Raw genomic sequence first — 24,345 nt, forward strand, 5'->3', positions numbered from 1 at the left:
TTCTGCCTACTATATAGAAAACATCTAATCATTCTACCTAGAAAGCACACATTTAAATAAATGACCAGTTGATCAGTTGAGAAATGTCCCAGTGATCTTCACAATCAATCATTTTTTATTTAGGACACTGCAGAATTACCTGATACTCATGTACATTTGGGTGTACCTGTTGTGTTGTGACATAATTTCATTGTATCTCCCCAGCAGTAACCACGTACAAAATTTCATTGTGTTACATTTTAAATTGTATTTATATTGAAAATATATATAATATAAATATATTTATATTGAAAATTCTGTTTCCAAGATCAGTGTTTCCAAGATGCTTCCATCCTTTTGAATGAAGTCAGTGAGGGTACATTGTCCTAGAGTGAAACTGGAGCAGCATCTGATAACAGCTCAGCCTGATTTAGCGTGCTGTTGGCTGCTCAAGAACTGATGGTGGCGCAGCTGGGGTGGGAAAGAACACAGGGACTTGGGATCTTAGGCACCATTTGCATCCAGCTGTGGAGCACATGCTGCCCAAGCTATGGTGCTATGCTATGCTATGCTCATTAAATCTAAACTAACTATGGTTAGTTTAGATTTAATGAGTGTAGTGGTTCTCTCAGATCCCAGTGTGAGCACACACCTTGGGCAGCCAGCTTCTCAGGATGGTTAACAGAAAGGTCAGAGATGACTGCACACATCCTTCCTCTCAATTTTCCCTCCTGCAGACTCACAGGGTGAGATAATAGAAAGGGACTTGGCAGAAGTCAGGATTTAAGCTCTGAAAAAGTGGGAAGGCACTGTTGCACCCTATCCCACTTGGGACTGGGCATGGTTAATTTTCACAGATATGAGGCTGAATCTTATGAAAACCCCATAGCTGATGCTCCACACTGTCCTGATCCTAGATATTTCTCATGTCTCCTTTTATCAGGTCACATATTTGGAGACAATGGATTTCCTAATTAAACTTGACAGCTAAATTTAGAATAGTTAATTAGTGGAGGCACCAGACTCACAGCCTGGGCACAGGTTCAAGGTTTGGAGGACATTGGTGTAGTTTGATTACAATGTTCCCATCAGGCAATAATGCCTGCTGCTGTGGGCAGAAATATGAGAGAGAAATTGATTGTGAGGTTGGAAGTGTACTCTGAGCTGAAAGAGAAGGTGAATGATGTCAATAAGGACAATAATCTCCCCTCAGATTATTACAAGGAAGAAAATGATCCTTGGAGCTGCCCAAAGTTTCCTCACTAGACAGTGGCATTTGGGTGTTTGGTGCTTCTGAAAATCAGGTTGCTTCAGATTTATATTTACTTTCTCAATAGAAACAAAATCCACTCATTCAACTGTATTATACAATTGGCTGTATGATTCATTTGTATTATATATATAGTGATATTTTTTCTTATTATTAACAAGCTCAACATTAAAGAAATTAATTCCCCATGGAGAATAAATTAAAACAACAACATCCAGAAAAGACAAAACCTATGAAAAGCAGATGGTGCCACATATAAAATGCCATAAATTTTTATGCATCTGTGTAAAAAGGTTGAGATGTTCCCAGCTTTGATGCAAATTCTACCTATCAACCCATCAAAATATCACAACTGTATTAATGATTGCAACAAATGACTTTCTGTTCATTAATCCAAGCCCACCACACTTGCAGCAGCAGAGGCTGGGAGGAACTGTGCACGGTCATATATTAACGTAAGCCTGCAGTGGAACCTATTGCTCTTCACATCAAATGTAAACTTGTAAACTCATTACTTTTTTTTAATGTTTTCTGCTTCTGCTGCCACTAAACTTCCTTCCTAATAACTGATTAATATTTGGACAAAGAGGAAGATTCCCTAATGACTACCCCTGGGTCTAGTTTAACAATGGATCTTTAAGAACCTTTTGCCTTCACCTTTCAATTAATTTTTTTCAAACGCCATCTTTCACACTCTGGACCTTAATCTGTATTTGCTGTTTCTAAGTTCAGTGCTTTAATCACAGAAAAAAAAAGAATATAATTAGCTGATATAGAAGAATGTATTGACACATGAAATATGTGGTCAAAATCAATTCACGTACCTCCATATCAGCATTAGTGACTGTTCACGTATATCCATGTCAGAATTAGCATTTGAGCCTGAATTCCACTGGGCCCAGAACAGCTCCAGTGCTCCAAATCACATTCTGGTAGGTGCTGACATATCTTATCACTGTCCAGCCCCAAATTAGCTCTGCTGGACTGTATCGTATCATGACAGTAGACACAGAAGTGAAAGATGCTCATGGGCTTAGAGTTAACACCAGCTTACTCCCAGAGGTAGAGTTTGTTAAAGAAAATAGACTACAGCATTTTGCCATAAGATTAACAGTATGGCAAATAAAATATGCAAATATGTAATACAAACCTAGAGAGTTTCTAAGGGTGAACTCCGAATTCTTACAGGGATGCTTTTCAAGTAATGACACCATGGGGGTTACCAACCCTTCTCAGTTATCATTTGAGTCAGTAAAAACTTTATAACTACTGGACTGACACGGCTCAGTACATCTGGTGTGACTCATGGACATCATTAGCTTCAAACTGATGAAAAGAAATCTTGCTGCCACCGTTTCTGTATTATTAGCTCCAGCAATTTTGCAATAGTGTGAATATATTCAGCTTTACTTGTCCCCTGTAGAATAAAATATTTATGTTGTTTCTGTCATTCAAAGTCCTGTATTGGGTCTAAAGGCCTTTTAAAAAGTATAATCTACCACAACTGAAGCTGCAGACCTATATAATACTTTGTATTTAGACTTTTAAAAGACAGGGAAATACCTCACATATCATCAATTTTTTTCCTTTCTTTAGGCATGATATCGTCAGCCTAATCTATTTTGATACCAAGTTCTGCTGCACACAGGTGTTATTCTGGCTATCTATGGGTTTCTTTCTCTCTATATATAGAAAAAACTTGGATCACAGGAAGAACTGGTAAAAGAATAATCAGATACTCAGCTATTTTTAATAGAAGGAAGAACTGTGGAATACCTAATCAGGGAGGATTCATGACAGTCCACGTAAAATGGAAACATTTCAAATGAAAGCTGACTAAATGTATTCATTGCCACAGTCTGCCCGTGTGATTAGATTTTTCTGCCAAATAGGTAGGATGAAAAATCCTGGGTTTTTGCTCACTTTTGATTCAAGTGGACTCTCACTGAACTTGGGGGAATGACTGGCCATTTTCCTATGAAAATTTACTCTCCATGCTGTGTTACATGTGCAAGCAGAAGAACATGCTCACATTTACATGTTCAACCTTTTTGAAGACTGCTTCTTAAACAAATTGTCCAAGGACACAGACTGAATCAGTAAATCATGTAAATCATACTTTACTTACATTTTGATCACTTCAGTTTTTGTATGCAATACTATAGTCATACTACAACAACAGAGTTCAACGTTATGTTAGAGTACACCTAATTTTATTTTCTGTTTTGTGTCATCCATCTCTGAGGTTTTAATGTCTAATTCTCATCCCATTTAAAATAGAAAACTTACATCTCTTTCTAGTGTGATTATAGCTCTTTTATCATTCCCTCCAGTATAATGTCACAAGGAATTTTCTTCTGCTTCATGTACAATTTAATTTCTTTTTTAATTGGCATTTTGTAGTATGGTGTTTGTCAGGAATCTCCACATTTACATTTTTATACCTGCACATATTTTTGGAACAAGAAAAATTAGAAGTCAGTGAAGAGATTAATGCAAATACTATCAGACTGGCAGATCTTTAGGTCTCAAACTCTGATTTTCTAAATATGACTGTTGCATTTTCCTGAACTCAAAATTCTAAAGAAAGCCATTACCCTGGTTCTTTCCTTCATCAACATATAATAAATTAGACTTGCCTCACTTTTCTGCACAGACTGAATGAACCACAATCTAATACCATATCTCATAAGTTGCCTTTATGTTAAGTTTTTTTACCTGAGTTAATCTATATAGAGAAAGTAAAATTCAAAGGATGTTTAAAATGTGCTAAACTCTAGGCATAGCTCAATACAAAATTATGAGTCTTGTACTATTGCAGATCTTGAACAAAACTAAGAAGATCAGTCTGGATGACATATTCCACCCCCAGAAAAGACATTTTTCTTGTCAGTAAAAAATTTGCAGAGCAAAGTATATATCTTCTGAAGGGCATTAAAGATCCCAACTTTCCAGAGCAGTTGTAGGGTTCCACATGATTTTGGCTCACAGCAGAGCAGAGCTTGAAGTGAGGGGTTCTCAGGCTGTCTTTAGGCCTGTCTCAAATATTCAGTGAAGGCTTGGATACAGTTCTGTGGGCTGAACAGGTGATGGAGGGAAGCTTCATGTCATGACAGAGTGTTTAAAATCCAGTTCATGAGTCACTACTTTGATACCTATCTCCTAATTCTGCTGTTTCAACTGAAGGCATTGTGTCCTATGAGGATCATGTTTCAAGACAGTCAGGAAACTGTAGTGAAAACATGGCTAACATTCCACAATTACAGGCAACAGGGATGTGAATCAACTGAGTCAGAATTTTAAGAATCTGCCTTTTAAGTATAGGTACGTTTTTTGGCAGTGAGACAATTAAGTATCTCTCTTCACCTTAGGCAGAAGGCTGTCTTTTTTTGTCTGGTTCTGACTGGGAGTGAGTCACAGTCACAAGGACTTTGGAGAAAAAAAGAACATTCTGGAATTCCTTGCATCATCTCATGATTCCATGGTTATTATTCTTAATGTTTTACTTCACTGTGGTTTCAGAGTTACATGTTATTTCTAAAAGGTAAACATAGAAGGAAAGCAGTAAGATATAAAACAAACTTCTATCAACAGGTTCTCCAGCTGAAGCATGACCAGTGCCCTTTGTTTTATATTTGGGTGCTGATGTGTAATGCTCCTTTTTGAGTAATCAAAGAAATCTGACATATGAGTTTAACCTTGAGAAAAAGGAGAGCAAGAATGGCAATGTTGTTTATATTGTTGTTGCTCTGTAAAATTATGAGGTACTTAAGTAAAGTTTTGTTCCATTACCATACTTCCTGAGTTTTTCATTTTACTTTATTCACTAGTAAGGGGAGGCACTAGATCTGAGTAGAACACCTACAGCTGGTAAGAGAGAAGAAAGTGAAAGAACCTATTTTTACTTGTGAAATGCAAATCAGTAAACTAAATAATTAATGCAGTGCAGTCTAATTTCTTAGTCCAGAACGTCAGCTTTTATAACTTGTGCAAAATCTGGAACACATCCAGCTTTATTTTTGGAAATAAATACATGTGTTAATTGAAGCTTGAAGATTTTATAACTGGATGAAATTCAACTATATTCATATGGAAAAACAAAATATTGATATTCATAATTAAAAATGTAATTAGTTTTCTAGAACTTAAATAAAAGCTTGCTTACATAAATAATGAAAGAGTTTAAGTTCCTAGGGTGAAATTTATAATGTGGTGGGTGCATGCAACTGTATTTGCATGCAACTATAATTAAAAATCTGTCCTAATGAGGATAAATGAGAGGACTTTGATTATGTAGAAATGAAAAAAACAATTAGTGCATGAGAAAAATAGAAGAGACCTTATTTATTATTAAGTTTCTTCTATGGAAGACATTATTAGCACAAAGTTATCTTTTAAAATAATGATGCTGTAAATGGTAATTTAAGAAAGAGCATAAAATTTTCTTATGCATTAAAGTATAAAGCAATTCAACAGCTCCTGGTCAAATATGGTAAAGTGCCAGTGTGGCAGGAGGATAATCCATGGTCCAAAAGCCATATCCACTCTCCAGAAGGATCCTTTAACTCTCAAATTTCCTCAAGGCAGAGAACTTCTTGGTGACCTAGTGCTGCTGCTGTGACTCTACCACAGCAGCACATACATCCTGTGTGTGTTTTGAATAAATAAGAAGGGTTTATCACAGCAGTCTGAATGTGTCTGCTGATTACTGCCTCCTGGCAATGAGGGTAAATTAGCATAAATTTTTAGCCCTTTTTTTTTTGGTAAGTGTCAGTGTGCCAGGACTGCATGTCTCCACAGTGGGAGGATCAACAGGGCATGTTGTATCTTATTCTTGCTTTGCCTTTTCTTGGCTCTGTGCCAGCACCAAAGAGTGAAACTGTCACTCAAAACATGAGATGTGGTGGCCCCACTGCAAGGGAGAATCAGATCTTGCATCTGAGGGTACCTAGTGAGTACTATTCTTCAAAGGACCAAACCCTTTTCTCAGTGCATATCTTGTAAACACCAAAGACAAAACAATGGTAATTCTGGGGTGGTAGGGAAGGTAACTGCAGAAAGGGGCCCTTCTTTGTCCTCGCAGCTCCACTATATGGCTATGTGGGAGATGTGTTGGTCTAGTTTGGTCAAACATGCTCTGGGAAACATGTGGTAACTGGACCATTAGCTGATGTTATTGTCACATAGCAGAGTTCAGTTTCAGGGCTAGACAGGCCTTCTACTCCTGTGATTTCTTCGCATTCTCATGTCATTGCTCTGTGGGTTTAGCTTGGGGAAAGAAACCAAGCATAAGAGAGCAAGGGAAAGATCCTTGAAAATACAGCCCCTGTGCCGAGATCCACGGGGAATATTTTTCCTCTTTCTTTTACTTTTTCTAATGTCCTAATATTCTGCTTGCTTCATACTCAAAGAATTCCAAATTAAATGTGCACAAATTCTTAGAGTTCTCTGGCTATTGTCACTCTCCTCTTTGGATTGAGCTGCCTATGAACCAAGGCCCATTTGATTCAGCACAGCTGCATAAACTTGGTGTATACTCCTAAGCAGACTGCTAGGTTGTGAGAGATCTGAGAGAAAGCACGTAGCCTGCAGCCATGTGAGATAAGAGAGGTTGTTGAGGTGGGGATAGGCATCAGTTCAGAGATTCAAGAGGAAAAATGTTGACATGAAAAGGCATAAAATCCTAAGAAAAAAACCTAAGAATAGGAAGCTGCCAACTCAGCAACGTCAAAGGTCAGCCCACTCCAAGGAGACCAACCCCATGTGGCTGGGAATTGTCCAGCAAAGACACACTGGGTGTGGTGAGTCTATAAATGTCTAGTCCAGTAGTCCTCATCAGCCCTACCTATTTATTATGTCTATTAGGAAATGATTGTGGAGTTTCTTTACAGGTGGCAGAATTTGCCTGATCAAACCTGTGAAAGAAATGAAGGAAATTTACCCCTAGCTTCACCTTTCCCCCCCCCACCCAGAGCTCTCTTGCCAGAGCTACTTGTTTGTCAAAAGCTTGTCTTCCTCCTCCAAATACAGACTACTCATTTGAGGTTGAGCAGCAGACTTTGAATCTTCAGTTATACTTCCAGAGATGGAAGGCATTTGCCTTCCTAGCCCCTCAACCACACGTTGTCCTTGTTTTCAAAACTTCTGGCATGATTATGATATATATATTCCAATTTTTTCTCTCAGTTAAAATTGTACTGGAAAATACTCAAGCTATAGCCTCGGTAAGAGTGCCAAAAGTGTGATGAAATAATTTTCTACTTCAATTTGTATCCAAAGATTTCCCAACTATATTTTTAAATTACACATTTGCAGAGAAGTTGTAAAACCAGAGTCAATTTTCTAGATTTTCACAACAGAGGAAATTTAACACTGACATGCTCAGCACTTTCTACTTAATTTTTTTAAACAACAAAGTATTATTTTGTTAATGTGCATTTCACAGTGAATGACATTCAAGCTGGTATTGCAGTAATCAAGAATGATCACAGATGTCAGGTTGTTGAAGAAGATAAACACGATTATTACATACACTTTGGGTACCTAAAGCAATTGAACCTGATTTTTGGTTAATATACCAAATATCAGTCCACTCTACTTGTCTTGGAATAGGAAAAACATGAAGGAGGGAACATAGCCCATGTCAGTTTGTCAGCTCTATTTCTTGTCAGTGAGTAAAATAAGTGCACACTTGTCATTTCCCTTGCTTGGGGAAGGCATAATCCCTGCGTGTTAATGGATTACTGAGGAGTGTTCCTTCCATTTCACAACCTTTACACCTCATTCATCTGTCAAAACACAAATGCTAAGAGTAGATAGGAGCACAGTCTATGGATTCACTCCCATCCATCTTGTTCTTTAATGAAGGAGCAATAAAATATACACACAAGATCTAGACAGTACTGTATTCAGAATTCTGTATCATTTACAAATGGGCACCTGATAAGGCACGGAACGTGTAATAAATGACTGCTGAAGGCATGTGAATAGATGGGCTGGCAGGTATTTGTGGTAGCTTTCTTCCTCTATTTTTTCATTATAAGTAGTGTATATAATCTAAATCCTTAGGAATACTTTCTTTGCAGGCCGTTGTCAGCAGTCCTGAAAAATCTGTAGGTTTGAATAGTGACCATGAAAAATGCTTTTGAAAAACACACCATTAAATTCACACCATTCTCACTAATCAAGTCAGGATTTCTTAAATGGGAAAGTCTGCTTATGTGGATATGGAATGAGGAATTTAAATGTTATTGTACACACTCAGCTACAGGAAATCTACCAGCAGTATTTAAAGAAAATGCACAGGATAATTAGTTTGTCCTTTTTATTTTGGAGAATGCATTTGAGTCTCAAGTCTCCATTATTCATTGATAACTACCATTTACACTTTTCTTCCTTTTTGAAAACATGAGCTTTTAAAATTACCTTCCAGTTACAAACTAAGAGAAACCTCCTTTAATTAAAGAGGAAAATTTCTGTTGTACTGGATGCCCAGTCAAAAACTTAGGCATCTAGGGTTTGTATCAAGTTTTCTTAGACAATGATATCCTTCACAGAACAGAATCTACAAACACAACAAAACAGAACAGCAAACCTTATGAAATATACAGCAATTTGTCTTATGAACTTGATTCTAAGTGTCTACTGAAGTTGATAAAGATCTCCTGATTTATTCAATTTCTACATGACTTCTATGGAACAGACCTGCATCCTGAGCTCTTTTTCCAAAAGCACTTTATTTAGTTGGGCTTAAAGCTACTGAGTAATACTGTGATCTGGCTTCCACCTTAGGCATGGCCTACTCAAACCCAGCTTGGAGCCTGGACAGCTTTGTATTCATGGAGATGATAGATAGATAGATAGATAGATAGATAGATAGATAGATAGATAGATAGATAGATAGATAGATAGATAGATAGATAGATGGATGGATGGACAGACAGGTATATATAAAATCACAAGTAAAATTTTGATCCTGCTTTAAGCAGGGCATCAAGACACCTACTTTGCAGGAGTTATTGGTTAGAAACTGTTTAACAGAACACTGGTGTTGATAGTCTTTAGTAACTTCCCACAGCTCTTACTAGTACTTTGTTTTGTCATTTTTATACCTACTTTTTCATTCTTCTTTTCCATGATTGCTTTCCAGTTTGCCTTTTGGTGTGTAAATAGTCAGATATTCTCAATGGCTGCATTTCCACTTACCATTTAAAGCAACAAACACCTGGAGATGTCACCTAGACAAGCCAACTCTTCTATGTGCAACTTTTGGACATTGCAACTAGTTCTTTGGCAGATTGCTGAGATGAAGGTAGTTATTTTTCTTGAGAAGCAGTGTTTAAAGTTGGGCAGGCTACTGGATGGGGGAAATATTTTTATGTACTAATATTGGGTAGGGAATAATCTCATTTAAGAGAAGTGAGAAATTTCTGGAACTACTTTCATTCTTCACCCTGGCTAGGTTATCCTCTGAGCCTAGCACATGTTAGAGAAAGTTGTGGATATGTGATCAATATTTTTAAAGTTACTGTAATAATTTTACTCAAAGTCCATAGTTGCTGTGCCAGAAAGTATTGAGTAACACAATCCTTCTAGAGGGTTTCAACCCTTTTTTATTATATTTTTTGCCTCTCAATAATAAAAATAATTGGTCTTTACTGAAAGTTGAGAGTTTCAGCAGCATGCTAGTGTTAGATTTGGGTTGTGTATGGCTTCTACCAGCACAGGTAACCAGTGACGTCCACAGATAATTGGTTTAGGCACTTTCTACCCTCACATATGAAAACAATATCCTAATATATACTTTATATGAACATAACTAACTGGTATGAAAGACTAAGCTGTATTCCTACAGCTGTACCAGAAAAAAGAAATTACTAAAAACTTCTTAGTGATTTAAATTTAAATTACAATTTTCTCAAGCAGATCTGAATTTTTTAATAAGTTATCTAAGCTTCATATAAATGAAGACTAGCAGAAGAAAAAAAATTAATTAGGTTCCAAACTTTTGAGTGTGAATGCATAAAGATGGGTAGGAAGAACGTTTTTCTTTGAAACTTTCTCTAGCCCTTTGCCAGGGAAAGAAAAGAACCTCCCAAAGGTATTTTGCAGCATGTGAAAATTTCTGGGAAACTCCAATACAACTACATCAATCCAGATTGCTGAAAAAGCAACATACTTACATCTTTAAAAGGAACAAGGACCTCTGGGTCAAGCATACAATGGTATGTTCATTTTCAGTATTTATAGGAATTTATAACTCTAATCTGAGTTGTAAAAAGAAGACTTGACCAAAGCCTAAAAACAGAATCTCCATTTAGCTTTGACATTGGGCTACTCACTGCCTTCAATATATAATTCATATCAAGATTTTGATCAAGACTGTATTCAGAAAGTCAACAATAATTATAGAATGTACATGTTTCTACTAAATCTTCAAATGCCACTGTGGCAGTGTCATATTGAGTGGTGATGTGGACAGCTACTTAATTGCTGTTTCTAGTTAGATTTTGAGGCAAGATGTTGGGGATTTATTAGACAAATCCTTCTTTATGTACATGTGAGAGTTTGATTGCTGGGTTTTGGAATATATGACATACTTTTTAAATGCTAGGAAAACTTTTTTTAATATCTCCATTCTCTTTATCACAGTGAGTGTCAATACTATGTTTTAAAAAAACCTTCTGTGTGAAACTGGGAATTAACAAATAGCCCAACTATAATTAAGTGATTATTTTTGTTGCAAACCCCAAATTTGTTTTTTGTTGTTGATCTGTGTGTTGCAAACCTCCAAAAATTAAAAATGCTTCCTTAGGAGTAGTTGGTGGAAATTCAGAAGGGGCTCTTAAGCTAGTGGAATGGCATGGCAGATACAGGGAAGAGCAATGATGATCTTTGGTCAATTCTGTGCATGCTGAATGTATAAAAATCAGATCCTCAGGAGCACTAAGGGTCTGATGAGACTGGAGATCAAGTTGGCAGTAAAGTAGTTGATTTTCCAAAACTTGGAGTCTCTGTGGAAAAGCTGTCTAACTACAAACCAGTAGATGGCAATGACTGACAGCCTGAAGAGCACAGAAGGACTGGTGTGCTCAGGATGCTCTTCTTCAGATTATATCATATGACTGTCACCTGTCCTGCCACAAAGTGTTGCTGCCTCCAAGAGGTTCTTCCAGCCTGTGTGCAGCTGTGCCATAGTGCCTGTGTCCCCCTGTCTTGGCTACTAGTCACATTTATGTTAATGACACAATCTATCTGGAATCAATTCCAAGCTATTAAATCTGCTCAGCATAGGCATGAGTGGGGTGGATCTGGCATTTCTTTCAGTCCTTTTGGAGATATCACACCTCTTGCTGGAGGTGAAAATCTCTAGCTGTAGCTTGCTCTAGCTCAATGTGGTCTCCTTTGTCTAGAACAGAATGTCTAGGGGGGATGGATGGCCTCCACATTCAAAAATGTAGACTTACCTCTAAGTTAGTAACTTTCATCCTTTAATCATATCGCCTTACTTTTTTTCTTGGGAATTGTAAATGAAGCCCTCATGCATAATCTGACTGATTATTGTTACATTTAATTCTGGAAAATTCATTTGTACCTATGTTATGTTCTGTGCCTCCCTCTCTTTCTTGGTTAACTCAATTTGTACCATTAAATTGAAAAGTTAGCATGCAAAGTTTTTAACTTGTAGAGGGTGATCTTGTCCCCCAATGAGCTGCAGCTGGACCAGTTGCTGAAGACTGGAGGCAGGCCTGATCTTGACAGGCTACACCTGTAATCAATGAGAACTAGTGATATACAAGAGTAAGGAAAGAGGAGTGAGAGGAGTCAGATTATTACTAGAAGGACCTGGAACAGTCAGTGCATTGAGGAGCTGCCTGTGAGGAACATCAAGAAGGTATGAAGCTCTGATAATAGAAAAACCTTGTGCTATGATAATGCTAGAATGAGTGATATCTAAGACAACATTAACTTACCTTCTATGAGGTAAATTTTGAGAAGTGCTGAGTATTCTAAGCCATATTTAGTATGGCTTTTAAAATCCTAAAGGATGGCACTTTGAAAGTAAAAGATGTATAAGAAACACAACTTTTCTCTAAGTGCCTTTATGGTGATAGTGCTCAGTGTCAGGATATCAGCTTCACAAGATCCCTGTTTCAAAAAGAGTTAAATAATTTTAGCAAGGGCTTGTCAGCTCTATTTAGCTTTAAGTTTCAATTTCTCTGACTATCAATATATTCCCTCCCTGTTAATATACTATCACCTTCTGAAGGGTCTCACTGTGATGCACTTAACACTTCAAATAATGACTGCAGACAGTGGAAGTTGGTGACAAATGATGTCTTTCAGAAGCTATATTGCAGAGAAAGGAGCAAGAGAAGAATGGCAAAAACAGTTATTCTTGAGATGGCACTATATAAACCAGTGCATGTGTAGGTATAGACAGTAGTATTAGTAGATTGTAATTTTTAATATCTTTTCATTGTCATGCAAGGAATTGTTGATTAAATATATGTAGATCAAAGTGTACTAAATGCAGTGAAAAAAATACAATTTCATGTTTAGAATCAGAAGTACATGTACCTTGACTTCTGTTAACTCCAAGAATTTAGTATAATATTGAAGTATGTGATAATTTGAATATTTGATGGGTTAATGATGTAGGATGAATTTAATCAAGCAACAGCACAAAGAGGGTTGCCTAACTTGGCTCTCAACTCATGTAGGCTGTTACTAATGTAATCTTCTGATTCCTTTCCTCTCTTTGCCAATTGCACCAACAATTTGGCATGCATAGCAAGAAGTTAATATGGATTCTGCATCAGCCTTCCTGTTGCATAGTACAGATAACACAAATCTTGTTAACAGTCTGACAAAATATAAATGGCTTCATAATGAACTGCCACCCTTTTAATATCTCCACAACTTCAGAAATGTTATCTGGACACTGCAGGGGGCTAGAATTATGCTTTTAGAAGGTTGAAATTCACTACCATACTTGCACATATTGTCTGTCCCCCACCCCCAATGTTTTTCTTAGCACAAAACAATAATTAAACTTTATCTTCTGTATCAAACACAGGCATGTCCATCCATTTAATTATGACCATGTGGGGAATGTGATAAAGCATAGCTTTAAAAACTGATTATATTTTACAATTTTAGAGGAATCAGCAGAACTCTAACTCTTAGTTTTCCATGCTTTTGTGACTGTGTTGGAATTATCTTATAATCTTCTGTATGTCTCCACATGACATATCCTATTGTAAGGTACAGACAAGCCTGGGTACCCCCAAGGCACAGGCAGGGTGTAGGAGACCTCCAGGGTGGGGAGCACTGGGAGGAAGGGCAGGAAGTGTCTTGTGAAGTGACTCACTCCACTGAGCACTGAGAAAGGCTCTAGAAAGGAAAAACAGGAAATCTGTGTGGGAAGAAATGACAGAATGGATTCTTGAGCTGTAGGGATGAGTAGGTGTAGCTCCTCATGTGCAGTCACTGTCTGCTCACTGGCTGCAAGCAGGAGCAGCTGGAGGTGAATAGGACTGGAAAGTGAGGCAGCAAGAGGACCAGAAGGCTAAGGGACAGGAAGGCAGGCACTGAGAAAAGGAGTTTATAATCTTCTCCAGTACCAGAAAAACAAGATTGGTAATAAAATTTGATTTACTTGGCTCCAAGTTATAAAGTGAAAAATATTCCCAAAGTGCAAACTGACTTTTCCTTAACCCTAGCTTTTTTATATGCAAACTATTTGATCTGTAAGAAAAAGCAGTCTGTAGCCTTTACAGTGGGGATGTTGTGTAGGGAGCAAATGCTGAAGTAAGGGGTTGCAGATGCCTTACTCATTTACAGCATCAGACTCTGGATTTCTTTCACCATAGAATGAGATTTTTCAACAGGTCACTTCTCAAAACCTATAATTTACTCACTTGCATCCTTTGAATGAAACTGAAAGCATGTTGTTAAACAAACTTTAGGTTGGCAGAAGGTGACATTGGTGTTTTAAGGATTGTTGACCCTTGGGGAAGAAAAAGGCAGGATAACAGAGCTTGTGATGTTATTTATGGCAGACAAATTTTTTTGTGAATGTACAAAGCTTTGCTGCTTCATTGAAAATGCTTTGAAAAGGAGAAGGAATTATCATTATTCTGGGAATAAAACAAACCAAAACAACAGACCAAACCCCCAAACATCCCTGTCCTCAGGTATTTTATACAGAGCATGAGTTGCTGCTGTTTGCATGCAGTCTACAGTTATTTTCTGGTTTAGGCTAGGTTCTGTGGCTTAACCTGGTGGAGTAATTCCTCATTTTGAATTGTTCCACTGTAGTCAACAGAGCTGGTCATGAGATATTACTCAGCCAAAGCAGAAGTGCCAGAATCCACTGACATTTTGGTTTTCCATGTGACTGGCCATCTAATTTCCAGATACTGTTTTTTAAAATGCATGGTGGCAGCTTTTACAATATGTAAGAACAAGAAAATGGCAACAGGTAGTAATTGTTTTTGCTCTCAGAGAACACCTTTTGTTTCTTTCTGAGTGCAGGTATTCATATGAAAAATAGCCCTTCAGCAAGCATTTGTGTGAACAAAAACCTGTTTGTATGAATGCTCATAAATAAAGAATCATAAGAGTTGTAAACACGGTTGAACTGAATAGTCACTTTGCATTCAAATGAGTGTTAGCAAACACTGAGTGAAGGGAAAGCTGCTGTAAGAGGGCTTTTTTGCTCTGGGAATTTCTCAGCAATCACAGAAGGTGTTTCAGACTAAGTTGTGAGGACGGAGTGGTCTGTCTTTGAGAAGTGTATAAAACAGTGTAGACTTCTGGCCTTGAACAGCTTGGACATTCCTATTTACTTCTGCTACACACTGCTGATAACTTCACAGTCCTCTCTGAGGTTATCAGCAGTGGATAACCAGCTGCAGGAACTAGAGAATCATCAAAGAGGTTCTGACTTTGTGAAATAGATGGGGTTTTTGTCCAATGTGTGGCTGTGTCCACATCTGTGCACCTGCACTGTAGTTTTGAAGTTGGTGCTGAAGAAATGGAATGATAGTTGTATCACTTTAGGAGATGACTTATTAAAATGTGTTTCAATTCTCCTCTAAGTAAGTAACATCTCTGATAACTGTCTGGCCTTTAGATCATAAGTGAGGAAGAATATAGCTGTTTCCAAGGAGACAAAAGCAGTCCAGACTATGAGAATGTTTAGTTCCAGTGTAGTATTTGTCAATGACTTTGACTCTTCACAAAGAACATTAATATACCTTGCATGTCCTACTAGATGTGAAACTCCATGTGTTGCATGTGTAACATAAGCCTGCAAGGCTTCTCAAGACTGGTTTCAAAAGGCCATGGTTCTGCCCAGTTTCCCTGGGCTAAATTGGTGGTGGTGAACCAGCAAACCAAAGGACAAACAAGAGCCTTAATCGCTTATACAGTTAATCATTGGCAGACTCCTCACCCCAGGTTTGATCCAGACCGATCAGTGGCCATCCAGCCATTGAACCCTGAACCTCAGTTTAAGTGCATTAATAGAATCTGAAGATAATTTCCAAAAGCAAAATGTCAATGCAGTGGACTTAGAGAAATATATCAGCAAAGTCTATCCCATATTGCTTATTTTAAAGGCCAGAAGATGGATAGGCTTTTGTGTGTGTTCTTTATTAGTATTTAAACAGTCTTTAGCAACAGTCCCTTAACATCTCTTTTACTGGTAGGTCAATTCCCAAATTACTCCTGCCAGAGGAATTGGTATCTGGCCAACAGCAATCCCAGCAAGACAACAGGTAACTTCAAGACAAGCATGAAGCAATGGTCTCTGTCCCCAGCAATGTCCCCTGAGAACTTCCAACACATAGCAATTGACCACACCATGGTGAAGACCATGGTGTTCTGTGCTTTTGTCATGCAATTCTCTAGACATAATTTCTGTATAAAATCAGAACTAGTATAGTACAGAAATAAGCCTGCATTTTTAAAGGTTTTTTTAATGGGGTTATTCATCTTTAGGTTAACTGCTGCATGCAGAAGCACCCTGGGCAGAAGCACCAAATATCCATAGAGACTTTTATACTAGAATTTATTCTAGAAGAAGCTGGAAAGGTTTTATTAACTGAGAAAAAAAAAATTATTTGTCAATGTTTTGCAAAAGGAAATGAGTCTGTTATTTTTCTTCATCCCTTTGCAGATGAGCAAAGAATTTCCATTTCCAGAAAAAAAACCAAAAAACCCTGTGTTGATGCAAAACAACTATTTGGTGATGGCCTAGAACCAACAGATAGAATACGTGCATCCTGAAAGGATTTAGAATGCTAGATTAAAATGTCCATCTTGGAGTGAATAAGCAAGCAATGATGCTACTTTGCTCTAAATTCAGACTGACTTGGAGATTGACCTGTTTATGCAAGATGCTTAGAGAAAATATTGCCTGAATTTTCATCTATCTCTTCAAGCAATGGTTGCATATTAACTCTTCCTCAGTCATCAATGAGAAATGAAAGAATGCTGCCTGTAATTTACCCTCTTCATGTTTACTGTGCTGGCTGATCTTGGGAGCTGTTTAATATGTCTCAGGAGGACACTGTAAATCAGCCTTGGTGATGCCATCGCATGTACAGGCATAGGAAGGGTTTTCCTTGGAAAGGTGCTGATATCATCTTCATCCTCAGAGGTTGTCCACATCAGCAGAAGCATGTGGAGGGTGGGCAGGTAGCAGCTCAGTCAGTGGGAGAGGAAGGCTTTGGGTTCATTTTGGTGAGCATGTTGCACTCAGTGTCCCTAGAAAAACCTGACTCACCACTGGTGGCCTCTAATGTCTTTGCTCTCTGAACAATAGACTAGAAAATGTATTCTCCTGGTCATGCCTTCACCTCTGTGTGGATGTAGTCATTGTCAGGTTTTTTCTATAATTTCAAAAAGAACCTCTGCCCAACAACAAAGTTACTTCAGCAAAAATTGTTCTGCCTCATACTTCACATGATCCAGAATACAAACCTGTCTGCAGGTAATAAAATGTTGCAGACTTTTCCTGTTTAGGGAAGGAAAGAAGTGTCTGTACTGGTCTAGATTCTAATGAGAAAAGAATATATTCCATTTTACAGGGATATCCATTACAAACAGGTATTATTGTAGACAGAGGAGGGGGAGAGAGTGAATTTTTAGGTAAATTGAAGTTGTGACTACATAATTCCAGTTCTGTCATCTACTTGTTAATGAGATGACTCTGATCCAGCTTTAGCTCCCTAAAGTCTATGTTTCCACTAAAAATGCAAATAGAAGGAATCACCTTGTGAGGGTATTTATCCCTCTCTATTTTAAGAAGTCTGTGTGGCTTTGTTGAGACAGCTAGTGTACACAAGACAAATCTCACCCTGCCATATCTAGCCCCTTGGACTGGAAAGACTGGCAAGCTTAGGCATTTTTTCCAACTATTAAGTAGCATTATACTCTAATATTTTTTACAAATTGCTGTCTTGCATAATTAACCTCTTGACCTAGAGGTTTTCAAAACAGATATTTGTGCATGTGCAGCAAGATGAGGTCCTTGAAACAATGAAGTCACTTTAAAACTACAGGCTACAATTTATTCTGAGAATATAAATGCTGCAACTGGAAAGCTGTTGACTGATGCCTGTAGAGCTAAGTCACTTTTGCTGTTTAAGTAAGTACTGCAATGAAAAAAAGGCTATGGAAAACATTTTATTCCAAACTGGTTTATAGGATCTGGTTGGCATCACTGTAAAGCCATGGATTTAGGATATGACAGCTACCAATTGAGAAATATATTTTTTTCCTGTAAAGATGGTTTTTGCTCTACATTACTAAACTGTGCTAATCTGTGAAACCAGCATAAAAGATGGATTGGTTTTTTTATATGTAAAAGTATGCCAATCTGTTTTCTGTTCCAGCTTACAGACAGCTTTAGATATCAATGATCCTAAAGCAAAACAATACTGCATGGGCACCTTGTAGTGCAGAAGGATAACTAGCTTAAAAATTATTCATTGATGTTCAGTATTTAAAATTAAATACTTCCTATATTCAAATTATTGATATCAGATTTTCATTTAGAACAGCAGGGGAAAAAACCCAAAACAACAAACACACTAAAACTATCCTAGCTTATCCTGGTTAAGTTATCAAGTCACAGCAATAAAAGAGTCCTGCTTTCCTGACACAAAATTATGCTGCATCATGAATCATTCAGCATTAAAACAAATCAGGCATTGGATAAAAGTTAAAATTCATGCTGGGCTCTAATGGAGGAAGAGTAGTCAAACACAATTCCCTGTAAATTGCCCTTCTGTTAGAGACATTAAAATAATTCCTACATTTGTGCAGGCATGATGGATCATGTTGTGTGCAAATGTTTGAGGTTTTTTTAGTAGGAAGCATGAGGTTTAAAGGTTTTCACCCTTAGCTCACTATATGATACAACCTTATTTTGCAATTCTTTTTAATTCAATCATATGCAGAGCTCTTTAGAAAATTGTCAGTATTATACTATTATTTTCATGTTTTTAGCCATCAAACTAAAGAGTAATTTAAGCAAATATCTTATTGGTAGTGACTTGCTCTTGTGATAACACACTTTGGAGGTCTTGTCTGAAGCCACTTGATACTCTCTCTGCCCCACTGAAATCAAAACCTTTCAATGACATAGTTGGGTTGGAGAAAGATTAGAGAATATTAAGTGCACTGAGTTATACAAACCCACCAAACTACTGCTCTGTGTTCACAGGATTATTCTATAATGGATATAATGAAAATCAAATAGTATTTTATTAGTAAAAAAATACTATTAGTGCCTATAATAAATTATTCCCTGTATACTGGATGTTTGTGCCTGAATTTGGTTGGTTTCACTAAACATTGCCAGTGATCAGACAAGTACCAAGGTTGTCCATTGATCCAAAGCCAAGTAATTGCTGGTGGTCATACTGGCAACTCTGTTTTCTTCAGCAGAGTTTGGGGGCAAAGCCTTCTGATCTCATACTTCCTTTGTGGTGATTTAAGTACAATTGTAGCCAAGTGAGGTCTTATATGCTGTGATCTTTTGTATGCAGCACTTCTAGGGAACTGATGACATCTCTTGTTCCTTCTTTGTGAGCTGTATCGACACATCCATCTGTGTAACAGTTATTTAAAAGGAACAAAGCTTCATTAGCTAAACATAATTGTAATTTGCTGTATCTTAAACTTTGGCTCAGATTCTTGGCTTTGTCTCAGAAATAGAAAAAAATCCCAAGAGGCGGCTCTGGATCATGGTTATTTGTTTCTATAAAGGTGAGAAATTGTCTTGCCAATTTTTTCTGTCCATGGCAGTGTTATCCTTCCCATATGCAGCTTCTGGGTTATGGTCTCTTCTTGGCTACAAGTGTCCAGAAGAGAAAATTTGAATCCATGCTTCCAAGCCATATTTGTTAATGGAAAAATCCAACAGAAGGGACAATATGCACTACTATGTGCAGGGCCAGGGTAAAAGAAGGAATGTTCTAGCCAGGCTTCAGCAAGCCAAAGGAATACTCACAGTTGTAGAGAGATGTTGGAATTTGCTCCTTTGAACTAGTCTGTGTCAGCTGCCCAGGGCAATTAAGGTTTATAGCCTCTAATCCGGGCTGCAATCACTCACTTGGCCTCCTGGAGAGCTCAGGGTGACACAAACCTACCTGCTGGCTAGGGAGGCTGCTGGGAGCTTCCTCCCTTGTCCTGGCTGCCAACTCCATGTTTACCTGGGGTCCTCTGAGCCTTGCTGCTGCCTTGCCCTGTCCTGGACCTGACTTCTTCCTTCTGGAAATCCTGCCTGCCATAATTCCCAATGCTATGACACTACCAGGGGAGAGCATTAGGCACCAGAAATTACTCTGCAGCTATTGCTGGGCACATCTCCAATAAGAGAAGCATTGAAATAGCATTAGTGACTTGGTAACTTATAGGAATGCAGAAAAGTAGCTTTTGCAGAAACTCAAGAAGATTACCCATTTAGAAAGAAATACTCTTTTCATGAATGTACCAGAGGGAAATTTTAGCTTTTCACAAGCCAGCTAAATTCCCAAATCTCAGGGTGGTTTTGTCAATGGTACTCAGGGTAAAAGAGAAAAATATGTACTTTTATTTATGCATTACTACTCTGAATTTTTTATCTTCCAGGTTAAACTGTATCAGTATATTTCTTCTGTTTTGAAAAACACTAACATTTGTTCAATTGATAATTAGAGACTCTAAAAAGAGTGTTTTCATTAGATTTTCAATCTGTAGACCTGACTCTACTACAAAGAACCTTCTTAGAATGAGAAAGTGACTGCTTAGAGAAATGTGTCATTTTTCTGCACTTGTCTATTTGATTACTGTGGTCTACATCATTAAAACTCTGACAGAGTCTCATACCAAAGGAATTGAATAAATGCAGAGATATTACCATGGTTATATTAAATTGCAGCCATTTTACATTTTGATTTTAGTGAATGTTTTATTAATTACAATGATATCATTATTTTTTTCTGTTGAGGCCAATCTATACAACATGCTTTTCTCCATCAAGTGGAACTTGGGAATGCTGCTCTGTATTGTTTGACAAGAGCAAAGCATAAATGTTTGATAACGTTTTGCAGGGAAATAAATTTCTACTTAGCTGTTTTTTCAAAGTTTTAATGGAAGAGCAATTCCCTGTTATGTTATTCTTTTTTTGTCACAAGTAGCACACTTAAGCTTGCATTGCCATTCCATTAACAGCATGGTTAAAAATACTAGCCAGGTTGTTTTGGTTTTTCTTCTACTCTAACATATTTTTTCCCTCCTTAGACTTGGTTGGTGGAACTTTTATTTTGTTTCATTGCTTTGCAAGTAGAAACTTCTTTGCCTGCTTGCAGTCCTTGGTTAGAAGTGGTGGAGGTGGTGATTTGGAAGTGACTTGAAATGGGGCATTAAGCTGAGTTCAGGGTGCTGGAGTCCAGGAATGCAGAAACCACTCTTCTGGGGTTTCCAGAGCAAACCTTGTTTTCTGCACAGAATTGCCTTAAATCCAGGCTGTCAGCCCAACCTGGGGTGAAGGCACAATGGACCTGATGTGCTGTGAGCAGGATAATTGTTAAGAACTGGAGCAGGTGGCAGCACAGGCTGAAGATACATCATGGCAGGGAAGGAAACGAGTTGATCACACTGCCCTGTTGAGAGGAGCAGTGAAGGAAAACACAGCACTCTCCTTCTGCATGAGCAATTGGAGAGCCAAGAGCCAGCAGCTTGTGTGACAGCTGGTGCTGCTAGTTGTCCTGGAGGGCAATGCTGGTCTCCTCCTCTCCTTTCCCCAGCTCTGGACTAAGCTCTAATTACCCAGGCAAAAAAGCGCTTTGAGCAACAGTCTGGAAAATATCCCAAGACCCAAATGCTGAGATAATTTTTTTATAAGTGGCTAAATTAAAACTAAAGCAGAGGGACAATATTCTTATAGTTTGGGATCTCTCATACCATGTGGCCTTTGAAATCAGTGATGATGAGTTTTCTGTGAGCAGTTAAATAAGGAACCAAAATGTTGTTCTCCTTTTCAATGTCTATGATTACTTATTTGCTTTCACTTCTTTCCCAGTTATGACTTCAGCTGGCTTTTGTACAATTTAGTTTTAATCTATCTGCCCATTTTAAAATTAGAACCACAAGTGAAAATAAGAAAATTATATACGTGCTGAAAGAAAGGAAAAATCAAAAACCCCTTCTGAACTACTTGGTACTCTCATTTGTAACTGCATATGCTATTTTCTCAAAAAACAAATATTTGAGCAAACTGAGAAGAAGTTTCTAGTGATAACTTTCACTTTTGTTTTCTAAGAGGTTTAGGATATTCCTAAAAGTAATCCTTTCAAAATTTAAAATGTCTGGTTTGAGGCATGTGCTCCATATGATGGTATGTATGTTGGTAGTACAAATATGGCACAAATGGAGGGACAAAGAAGTAGTTGAGGGAATTTTCCTTCTTACTTAATTAAGAAAGAAAGCACTCTTCATATTGCTAAAATTTAAAAAGAAAAATCTCTTGTACTGGAGTATGAGTTAAAAATTGATTTGCTTTAGAATGGCTAAATACTTCCAATGTAGTATTGATGATGTTAAAGCTCAGATAAACAGAAGCCCTTTGATTTTAATAAATTCACATTATCTTGGTTTTATGACTCTTTTGCAGCATGCCTGCTACAAAAAAATGTTTATTGTGGCCCATACCAATAATTCTTTTCGTGTTGGGTTTTAGAGTTAGTATTGAGACCTTGTTTTAAAAATCCAACCCATCTCCTCACCAAGAAAAAGAGGCTTAATTTGTTAAACAAGTATTTTTATGAAGCCAGGCCTTTAAGTTTTACAAAACCTTCAAGGTAACTTCCATGAACACTAACAAAGCAAATTGAAAAACGAGTTTTTTCTCTGTTTATTAATCCTAGTTAGCTGAGGGTTTCATAGACACAATGAACAATGTATACAATGTTTCACAGATAAAATCTTTCACAGATACAATAAACATTTCACTGGAGAAAAAAGGTCACTCAGGGTTTAGTGAAGGCTTTCTCCACAGCTAAAAGAATCCTGTTGCTAGGACAGGCAGGTGTACCTTAGGAGCTTAGTGACTAGCTTGGGAGGGGTACTGAAGAAATCCTTCTGGTGGTTATTCAATCTTCCCTAGAAGAACAGACCTTACCAGAAAAGTTTGTGGCAGAGGATTTTTACTCTGTCAGCTCTTCTGTCTCTTTCATTACTGTTCCCTCTGCTCTCTCCCTTTGGACTTGAACTCAGACATGAGTTTCTAGCTGACACAGTCTCATCCTCTGCCACATCTGCTTGATTTCTGGAGTAATGGGATGGATTTTTTTTTTTTTTTTGTAAATTATGCTTTGAGAAAATATATTGTCTTTAAGCATCAACCAATTCTCCTGATCTTTTGGTGATTCGGTACTCACAGAATCCTTTCTGCCTTTGTGTTCTATGAACAAGGAAGAGCCTGCTCTGAACTCTGGCATATTTATTTTAGTACTTGTCTTCCTTACTACCCTCAAGATCTTCCAGCTGGGACTACTCCACCATCTCATGGATAATCATTGCAGCCAAAATTGCCAGATTGTTACATCCTTGACCTGTTATGTGTTTGTAAACATCCTGCTTTTATTAGTCTGGTCTGCACCTTTGTTGAAAAGCGGTCCCCAGCACAAACTAAAAAAATCTAATATTACTTGGCGCCAACACAATATCCATATGTTAGAGGCTCCCAAGAGGACTTGAAAAAAAAGAGAAAAAAAAGGCTCATTCTGGTTCTTGATATGGTGATCTGTAGCAGATGACCACCAAGATGTTCTGCTTGCTGATATCCTGGATCAGGTTCTGACTCATTGTCTATAGATAGCCATACCTCCCATCTCATAGAAATCTGCATATGAGCCACTGTTTTGCACAGAATACACTTGTCCCACTCATCTTCCCTGAGTGATCTTCCCGAGGAGCCCTTACCCAACCAACACTCCAGCTTTGTATTGACTCAAAGTGGTCTCTGTGATTCCGGTTATGTCCTTGATCTACATCTGCACACAGATGTTTGGGGTTTTTCTGCATTGTTTGTATTTCCAGTGTATGAGAAGTTCCTAATCATCCTGCTCTCTTCTTGGGATTATGGCCCTTACTCTCTCACAGCCTGAGCTTTTCCACTATCACTTCTTGCTATGTTGTCTACAGCCTTTAATCTCCATCTCCCAAAGAAGACAGAAGCAGCTGTTGATTGGGGCAGAATTGGTCCAACTGATTTCTTGTTGGTTGTATTTGAACTGCCATGTAATTCTACGTGAGGAATCAAGATATTATTTTGAAACATCAAAATGAAACCTGGGAGAAAAAAAGATATGTTATAATCTAAATGATCCCAAAAAAATTGTGAAGACTTGGTTAAAAATGGCAAAAAAGCTGCATTGCACAGCACATTTTTTCTCTCATTGTAGAGACCACAATGAAAGCAGAAATTTATCTTCAGTAAAAAAATACGTTGCTGTCTTGGCTGTTAATAAAATATTCATCATCCTCTCTAGTTGTGGTTCACACACAAATTGTGCTACAGTATTTCAGTGAATTAC

The sequence above is a fragment of the Serinus canaria genome, chromosome 2 (assembly GCF_022539315.1).
Source record: "Serinus canaria isolate serCan28SL12 chromosome 2, serCan2020, whole genome shotgun sequence".
In the NCBI taxonomy this organism is placed as follows: domain Eukaryota; kingdom Metazoa; phylum Chordata; class Aves; order Passeriformes; family Fringillidae; genus Serinus; species Serinus canaria.